The sequence below is a fragment of the Pelmatolapia mariae genome, linkage group LG2 (genome assembly GCF_036321145.2).
Source record: "Pelmatolapia mariae isolate MD_Pm_ZW linkage group LG2, Pm_UMD_F_2, whole genome shotgun sequence".
Taxonomy (NCBI): Eukaryota; Metazoa; Chordata; class Actinopteri; order Cichliformes; family Cichlidae; genus Pelmatolapia; species Pelmatolapia mariae.
In genome coordinates this window covers 37,955,163-37,965,432 of record NC_086228.1, presented here as the reverse complement: position 1 = coordinate 37,965,432, position 10,270 = coordinate 37,955,163, and the positions used below count along the sequence as shown (strand labels likewise).

Sequence of the window (10,270 nt, the reverse complement as noted above, 5' to 3'; positions counted from 1 at the left end):
GTAAGTTTTCCTGGTTTTACATCTAAGATAAGGAGTGCATTTGAGCAGATTCTGCAGTTTAAAAATACATAAATATTTCTTGTTTCTTCACTTTTTCTACAGGCATCTAACCCCTAATTGAACCCCTGCTTTCTCCTACCTTTACCTGGAAAGTTTCTATTGACGTTTTCAGTGTTCGACATCTCTCTCTCTCTCTCTCTCTCTCTCTCTCTCTCTCTCTCTCTCACACACACACACACACACACACACACACACACACACACACACACACACACACACACACACACACACAGACACACACATAAACACACACAGCGGAAAGCAGCCTCCTCGTGGCCAATAGAAAACCCGATGAGCTGTAGAGGTCAGTCTCTCGATTCTCATGCACAAACACACTCTCTACCTTGGAGGCGGAATTGGACTGCCTATTCCCATCTTAGTTGACCTCATCACTGTAAATATCACCTACAAGGCAAACACAACCACCATGACATTGACCATCCATTACAAGAACACTTCACTTTTCCTTTGGACACACATTTAGGTCCCTTAAGGGCTGAATGTCTCAGTTTAGAAAGAGCTTTGTGCTTGTGCCACGCCACATGAAATTCCTTCCAGCTCCATGCTATAGTCGTAGGACTGCTGTTTTTCTGCACTGTGTGGCTGCTCACTCCTATATGTCCAGCTAACCATGTAGGGCACCTACCCACACTCATCCACCCTCTGTCAGCATCTGTCATCGTGGCTCCTCATTGACATGTTGATGTATGACTGGTTAATGGTGTGGCTTCTAAGGCTGTGTTGGAACAATCTACACAATGTTCACTGTCTTGTATGTAGATTGCTTTCAACAAATCACCCTCATTATGATGAACTCCATAGAAACAGAGCAGAGAAGAAAAACAGAAAGGGCCTGAGGGAAGAGTATCAAGCTAATGGTGGAGCTGATTTTAGCTGATAGTAAAGTTTGCATGCTACATTTGCACAGCATGAAGACATTTTACACTTTGGGAAGAAGCATTTGTGTCTCATCCCAAGTATACTGATGAGATGACATTTAATTTGAGCATTTAGAAAATAATTTGAATAAGAAGAAGAAACTAAAGGATTGAGCAAAAAGAGGTGCTGCTTTTCTGTCAAACTATGAACATAAAGTTTCTTTTTTTTACAGAAACACTGTAAAATAGTGTTTGAGGAGATCGGCATAACGGACAGCTTTTCCAAGAGTTTCTTTGGACAGCGAAGATTCAAATCTGTCAAAGAGTGAGTGTTTTCAAGTGTTTTGAACAGCAGGGTGCCTTTTGTTGCCGAGCATGATGGACGGACACAGGTTTGGACCTACTGATCAGCTGCCCTTGTATACAGCCCCACAATGTTTCTGTTTCAATGTCTCTCACGCATACACCATGTATATAGTTTCACTCACATATATGTATACATATATATTGCTTTTTTTCCCCCCCTCGTTGTATATTGTTTTCACTTCTTACTTTTGCACCTTTGTGGTTCAGCTACCCAAATTCGCTGTGTAAGAAACGGCACAATGACAATAAAACGTCTCTCTTGTCTGCCTTGTTTGTGCTGTCTGACCCTCACTCGTGCTGGAGCTGACTCTGTGTTGACATTAGCTAAGCCCCGTCCATATATAATGTGATTTGCTCATTGAGCATGCTTTGTAGCTTACAACTGATCATTAGTGAACATTGCAGATTTCATTCTAAAACCCAGTACTATTCATTTGTGATACTTGTTATTGCTTTCTTACCCAGCTCACAGTACCCTGAATACAAAAAATGGGACTTGAACCAGCAACCTTTCAGTTAACAGGCTGCAGATACACAAAAAGAGGCCTCAGCTTATCAAAACAAAAGAAGGGCAGGAAGAAGTGAGCTACTCTGTGGCCTTGTTTCTGTCATTGTGCTGCTGCTGATTAACAGAAGCTCACGTTTGCCCGCCCTATCAGCACACAAAATAATCCTTTCTGTCATTCTTTTCATCCTGTCTGATGTTTTTTTAGACACAGAATGCAAACATCAGGAAACATCCGGATGTTGGAGGCTGGCAGTGATAGAGGAAATGGGACCCCTCAGGTGTTTTGGTGGGGGGCACAGGGCCCATCATGAGGCTTCACAGGACAGAGGCAGCCAGTAGCGTACATAAAGTCCTATGTGGCTCAGATTTCTCAAGGCTGTAGAGCGCCAAGTGAGGGCTCTTTGGGGCACACGGGCAACTATGGGTGCTCAGGATTCAGGCTTAGAGTTCTCAGGATTTATAGGCACAGAAAAAAAAGAGTCCAAGGGTTAGCCGTCTCTAGGAGCTCTGGGTTAGGTGGCATGTCCCAGTTCTCCTGGGAGGATCCCCGACAGAACAGCCTCAGGTGATACTCTGGTGCAAACGTAGTCCACAAAACAGCAGGTTCAGAAACCAAAACTCAGACGTAATGCCAGCTGTTACAGAAAAGTAAAACTGAATATTTACATTAACTGTGCAATATTTTTGGCTCATGTGCAATTATTTTGGTCCCAGTCTGTTTCAATGTTTCCTACACATGTATATAGTTCCACTCACATATGTATACATATACACTGCTTTTTATTTTATTCTATTTATTTATTTATTTTTATTTTTTCAGCCTTATTGTATATTGATTTCTCTTCTCCTTAGTTTAGCACCTTTGTGGTCCAGCTACCCAATTTCGCTATGCAAGAAACTGCACAATGACAATAAAAAGCTCTAAGTCTCTCTAAGTCTTATTATCAACTTAACTATTGACTGGATTTTAAAAACAGAGACTACTTCTGAATGTGCTGGCTCAGAAAGACAATGTTCAGTCACAGATTTGGACTCTACAGAAGAACTGCTTGATCAGCAACACGGCACACAGCCAATCTGTGGGAACCAGAATTCTTCCTGGGTTTTAGGGATCACAGACTTATTTCACTCAGTGACATTTGTCCTGATGTATTTTGTTGTCTTAAGTTCACACAAACCTGTAACAGCAGTCCAGCATATTTGATGTAAAGAAAACTGGTCCCAGGGGTGAGTGGTTAGTTACCCTTATATTATTTTATTCTAACATCATCTTGTGTTTCATAGTTTTAAGGATCATGACTTTCAGTCTGATCATTTTTCTAAGCACAGACTTATTACTGTCTATCATTTAAAAGGAAGTGTAATTTCTCCAGTCACTGATGTAATAGAGGATGTCAGGAAAGGTGGATATCTCAATTTTGCACTGAAAGTCCTCTCTGGAGATTTCTCCCTAAGATCTGGTGATTAGCAAGACTGAAGCCATTTTTTTTTGTCTTGATCCAATTTCCAGTCAAATGGTCAAAGCCTCCCCCGGGTGATTTTCTATCAGCCTGTCTGCTTAAGTACAGTTGTCTCTTACCCTGACAGACCAAGAGCGATGCTCTTCATTTGGTGATAAAGCAGGAAAGTCTGCTAACAGCAAGGACAAGTTGGAGGGACAATTTAACCCTCTCAGGCTCAAATTAAGTTTTTGTTGCTAATGCACAACCAAGTCCTGCAGTGGTACTTCTGAGTAAAAAAAACTCATAAAATATGTATGTGGGGTAATCAGGTTGTTAGTTTTTAACTGTTGCAAATCGGCAACGCCTGCCTCGAGAGGGTTAAGGCCAAACCACAAAACTAAACACGTGGCTTTCGTCTAGTATGCGTAATTATGTGAATACTCTCTGATTGCTTTGATTTCTTTGTGGTTTTGATATTATAATCTTTCTGCTTTGCAGAGCTTCTCATTTACTTTGGTGCAGTAGTCACATCCGGAGCGTCGTTCGAGTCAGATACAGCCACTCAAAACGGCTTTCAGCCTGCAGTCAGTCAGCTGATCTACTTTCCACCATAAACACGCCCCTTTCACTCATTACAGAGTGTCACCGAGAGATTTCTTCTAAAAACCTTGACTTGACTTAGCTATAGCTGATTTTCTCAGTATTATTGTAGGGTCTTCATAATACAAAGAGCATCGAGGCCACTGTTGAGATTTGGTCCTATATAAATAAAACTCTTTCGGTAGCTTTCATTGTAAACCTCTTCACCCATTAAAATATAAAAAGTTTTCTAAATGTAAAATAAGTGGTTAAAACTCAATTTGACCATTCAGACATTTTACACAGGAAAAAACTATTTCCAGTAAACAGTTCTTCATTCATCCAGTTTAATCTAATCTAATAAACAGAATTAAAGAACATTAAATACAGAAAAATAATATTGTTGCACACAAACTTCATCGTAGATGAAGCAGATGTGGAGGTTATTCCCAGATTGTGTTCTTACTTCTTCAGACCTGTTTTAACCTTCCAACCATCCAAACTGAAGCGTGTTAGACCAGCGTTAACGTGATCGATGTGTGTGGGTGTGTAACCTATCAGCTGTGTTTCATGGTGTCTTTGGAAATGTGCGACTGCACCTGGCAAACAGAAGCAACCTCGTGGCGCCTTCCTGAAAACGGGACGTTAGAAAACGACCAAACAAATGTAATCTAGACTACATGAATTCCTTAAATGTAAGGTTTCCTACTTGATCTTCAGTTTGTGTTATTTCTGTTGAAACTGGCATTTTGTTTCAAGGAGGAGAGCGATGCTCTCACAGTTACCCAGAGATAACAAATGGTGATAATCTGATGTCAGAGTTTTGATGAACGCAGCTCTGCACTGAAAGCTGTTTCTGGACTCAGAGGACATGAATAAACTAAACAGGCATGTCAGATTATTCCACCAAGTTTTAAGTTACATATATTTGCAACACGATGTCACAAAGTCTGCAGATGTTAGAACAGTTTCAGTAACTTTACCTGTGCTGCCTCCTTTTAAAAATGTGATTTTAACAGTGATTTAAAATTCAGACTAATCATTTATGATTCATTTTATTAAAGAACAAAACACATCAATGACATTCACTGAGAAGGTTTCACAGACAGGCAGAGATGTGGACTGCTGCTTGTCTGTAGAAGGTTTTTATTTCACTTCATTAAGAGGTGATGATACGCAGCTGAAGCCTCGCAGCTGAACAACAAGCACTAAAATAAGAAAAGCAAGAATCCCTCATTTTAACTTTGCCATAAAGTTCAGGCAAATATAAAGAAAATGATTGTTTTTCCAACAGCGTACTGTAAATACTTTCTGTCAATGATTCCTGGAATACCGTTGGGTAAAATCACAGCGAATAACGAGGATATTTGGGCCGGGCTTTGGAGTCGTTAGCTTTCTGGAGGGTGTCGGAGAGCTGTTTGAATGGTCACATAAGAATTCTCTGTGATGTTAATCATGATCATCTGCGATCTCTTACCTGTCTGTAAAAGCGATTTATCAGAGATGTGCAGAGCACAGGGGGCAGGATACTAAACTGAACTAACTGGTTAGCAACCAGTAATTCAATGTGATAAGAAAACATTTACTGGAGAACCAGGGCATTCAAATTAGAATTAGGGCATCATGCTGTACTACCAAACTGATTAAAGATGAAATGCTCACTGTTAGTTAAACTGGCCACACTGTAAAAAAAAAACTGTCAAATTTACGGTAAAATACCGGCAGCTGTGGTAGCCAGGAATATACCGTGAAAAAAATGTGGAATCTGTAAAAGACAATACGGTATACTGGTTTTGTAACCCTAAATTTTAAGGTAGACAACGTATTATTTTACCAAAATCATGATAGAAAAAAACAAATATATTTGTCAATTATACAGCAATTTAATGTAAAAAATGCAACTTTCCATAGCTTTTTACAGATATTTGCAGTAAAAAAAAAAAGTTATAATATAATAATATTTACAGTAATTTGTTGTTAATTTAACAGTAAGAGGATAGACCCTATTATTGTAAAAAACTGTAAAAATAACAGAAATATGTTAAACCTTATTAAAACCTTTGACAGTAAAAAACACAGTGAAATTGTATAACAAATTACAGCATTTTATTTTGACCAGATACATTTTACGGTAAATTCCTGGCAACCACAGCTGCCGGTATTTTACCGCTAAAAATACAGTACAATATGAGGAACATAAATGGTTTACCGTAAATTTTACATTTGCAACCGCTAAATATAGAAAAACCTAAAGATGCTCATATATAACCAAGGTAGTGAATATTACTGATAAACAATGAGAAAATTTGACATACCATTTGAAAACAGACTAAACATATCATTTTCTCTATTCCTACAAAACAGCATAGATCTTGAGAATACAGCATGTGTCCATATATATGGCTGGTAATCCATGGAGGAATGAATAAACATGAAACAAAATATTACCTGCCCCTGACCTATCAACAGTAATGAGTCATTGGGTCCTGCCTTGGTGAAGGAAAGGACTCAGTGGAGTTTCTAATGCGCATGGTGTCGAAGATACAAGCTCTGCAGGAGTACTTCAATGTCCATCAGGAGTTCACTTTGGACTGGTAGGATCCCCTCTGCAGCAAAAAATGGACAAAGTTTGATCAGTGCTTGAGCAAAATGCACAGAAATGAACAAAATGTGCTGCCAAAAACAGATCTAATGATAAATGATTTCTTAAGTGTAAAATATACAGTTCTTAAAGGATAGCTATTGTCAAAATGCAACCTGGGCTGTTTTTTTTTTTTACTGTAAACGAGACAAACATATATCTAAAAGCATAATTACGACAAATGAGCCGTTTTTGAGATTGACCTTGATTTTGTTTTGTGGTCAATAGCCAGTGAATGGGAATACTAGGGGGCCAGGTCATAAATTTGAGCGCATCAAAATCAATACAGTAAAAAAAAAAAAACAGCCCAGGTTGCGTTTTGGCAATATTTATCCTTTAAATCTACTTATGTAAAAGTGATACATAGACAACCCAGCCCTAATCACAATCACAATTTGTTGGAAAACGTATTTAAGTTTCCTATTGATTTATCATAGATAGGGCTGTGCGATATGAGCAAAATCTCATATCCCGATATAAGAATTCTATCGTCCCGATAACGATATAAATCACAAAAATGTAACATTTTCTGTAAATTCTGTGAATCTCAGGCAGCTCGTCTTGCGGGAAGTGTTTCCAGCTGCGCGTCATGTACTTTGAGTCGAGTGTTTTAACCGATGCATGAAACTATACATTTTTAGATATAAGTTGTAATGGCCGCCGTTTTCTTTGTATTTATTACACGGCGTGCTGCGGGGAAAAGCCTGTTCTAACCTTTTAGTCTAAGGTTTATTTTTTAAACAACTGTTGGCTCTTTTTTTACTTCTCATCTGTAAATAATCTGCTCTTTCACGTGATTCAGTTTATTTTGAAAAGTCTCAACAGGATCTTGAGCTTTATTGTGAAAGGTTTATGTGGAACATAAACAAGCGGACACGTGATGCTGTTACCGTCGTTGTTGCTAACCACAACGCATAAAAACAGGGGCTTGTCCGTCTGTAGTGTGGTTATATTAAATATAAGAGAAAGAGAGAACTTTAAGAAATTAATATAGCCACTACAGTGACCGTCAAAACAATGAAAAAATACTGCCGTAAACAGTTTATTTTGTGACAGCACGAAACAAACGATAGCGTAAATCATCCGATATATATCGTTATATCGAACAGCCCTAATCATAGAACTTGAAGTTAATGGCTGAATGCATGGTGATGAGACCTATCATTCAATCTACATTTTATAGCGTATGAAACTGCTCACCTCACTGCTCACTTGAATAATACCACTGCTTACCTCTTATTGAATCTTTGGGTGCAGACTTAATTGAAGAGCCTCGTATAAACAGGCAGGGTGTGATGTTTAGGGAAACCAAAGAATACAGGCGCCATCATTTCTGCCAGAAGACTCATGGGGTGCACCGAAGCTTTCATTGTGGACTGGCTAGATACCTTCTGCATTCAGAAAGAAAACAAGAAGGGCATACACCATAAACAATAATAACTGACAAAAATAATGAGACAAGAAATTAAAGTAACAAAATAAGTGCAAATCAAGTTTCCCTGTGTTGCAGTGTAGCTGAATGTTTTTCAACAATTTGATTTATGGTAAAACACATACCAAATATTTCCAGCCAAGGTTTGTTTCAATCTTCAGCATGTTTTTCCTGCCATTGTCTTGAAACTGTTTCATCTGTCCCTCTCATTTGATGCTGTTTACAAAAAGAAAACAGCAATATTGTAAAGGGAAAAAGGAAAATGAATTTAATGGGAAAAAAAGAAAAAAAGATTATGACCTGAAATCTCACCATTTCCTGAGAGTCACAGGTCCTTTGAGTATCCTTACTCAGTCTGAACTGGTGCTTGCTGTTGCTTGCTTCTGCTCAAATTCAGTGTCTGAAAAGGGCAGGAACAAAACAAACCTTTTTAATCATAATAAAGACAAAATAAGACTTAGAGACAGACAACAAAGAAATGTGTAAAATATGTACACCGAAAGAAACAACGTGGCTCATTCCGATGCAGTTTACAATGAAGCACGTAGCCCCTTGATGACTGAACTACCTTACCACAGAAATTACAGATTAACATAACTCCATGTACTTTGGTAATTCCTCCCTAGCGAATTAAGCACGCCAAACACAGAAACTAATCCAGAGCAATGCTTTCCTGGCGACAGTAATGCTAACTCAACTCACAAATGCTAACTAAATTCACAACCTCACTCATAAAAAACGAACTGCTAAAATTATCTATAAACGCTGGGCTGGTGGATTTTCATAACAGAGATAACTTGAAGTTGCATGTACTCACCTCACCTCGAACTAATTGTAAGCTGCCAGGATGTCTACAAATTCCGAAGATGCTGTGGTCCAAGCAGCCATAAATGGCGCTAATATAGGAGTTCAAAACTGTGTCCGTTAGCGAAGCCAACTTGAGTCTCCTGCATGAAAAAAAGAGCGGCTAGCTCACAGCTCAGCAGCGCGCCGCGCTATTGGTCATTTTCAGGTGACGTCATCCCGCAATGTAACGTCGCTCTTTGTTTCTTTAGGAGGAGGTTCGAATTTGATCAGAAGTCAGGTCTGCAGACCGCTGCAGCCACGTCTTGCCTTGCTTCCCCTTTTTTTGGTGAAATGGTTCGCTCATACTGCACAATGTTGCTACCAGAATTTTTTTTTTCTCTGCAATTCGAACGTAAAACGTCTGTACACAGTTTACCAGCAGTTTAGCTACCAATCAACAGCGATCACACAAACTCAAAATTTAAGGCGGACCCACTTAAGGTGGTCTGATAATATGGCGTGAAACACAACAACATAAAGTTGTTTTAAAATAATAATTAAAAAAGATTATTGAAATCAATTTTATTCACAACCATGAACTTTATTTTTAACATCTTCTTTTGCTGTTGATTTTTTTTTTATCAGAAGGTTAACAATGATAAACTGCAGGCCTAACTTTTAATCTGTATATCAGTATCTGAATTTTAAAATAAAAAAAAATACTATCAATTTTATTGTCTTTCACTGCTGATATTTCCTTTTTTTTAAAATGGTATTTACTGGTTGTATTATTACAGTGGACCCTATTTTTTAACATCTTGCTTCTGTAAAAATGAATGTTTTTGTTTGCTTAAAAATCTACAGCTTTATACTGTGAATTCCAATGTGCACAACCCCAAAATATGTAGTTTTACTCAAATAATACCGTAAAATCTAAGTGTTTCAGACATTTTCAACATTACAATATTTAATTGTAAAATGTATGCATATTTTTTTGTTTTCACAGACAATATTTATAATTTCAACATTTTATTACAGTAAAAAACAAAGTTTTTTCCAGTCTCACAATTAACGGTTATTCAATCTATTTAATACAGTAAAAGGAAGTTTTTGGTTTTACGCTCCATTACTGTTGGAATTTGACGGTGTTTTGCTGTATATTTTACTGACTTTTGTTACAGTGCACATACATGCAATAGAACTTGATTTTAGCTCATAATACAGTTTAAATGCTGAGTTTTACACATATATTGGACCCACATCCATCACCTGAGTGATGAAATAGTAGCCAGTGGTATTTTCCATTAACACCATGAGGTTAATCCACTGACATGAATCTATTCAAGGCCGCTTGTAGCGTCTTTGAATAGAGCAGTGGAGTAAAGTCTTTATTCTGAGACTCATCATCTGCAGCACTGTCACATAATCCAGAGGCTGTCAGTCCGACCTCTTCTCTTCATTACGCTGTCCTCAAGTCTCCTGTATTTTTCAAGGCCGACACCTTTTCTCCCAACTCTAAGCACTTAACTGTTTTCATGTTAAATTAACAAGTTATTCAAACTGAACTGCCTATTTCAA

General features: G+C 38.1%; 1 long non-coding RNA gene across 1 annotated transcript; it reads right to left on the bottom strand.

Moving 5' to 3' along the window:
- Window positions 1–7,584: 7,584 nt before the first annotated feature.
- Window positions 7,585–8,254, bottom strand: LOC134637680 (uncharacterized). Its single transcript, XR_010095153.1, has 3 exons — window positions 8,219–8,254; window positions 8,032–8,122; window positions 7,585–7,865 (listed from the first exon to the last, which is right to left on the bottom strand). It is a non-coding gene; the product is annotated as an uncharacterized LOC134637680 (long non-coding RNA).
- Window positions 8,255–10,270: the final 2,016 nt, after the last annotated feature.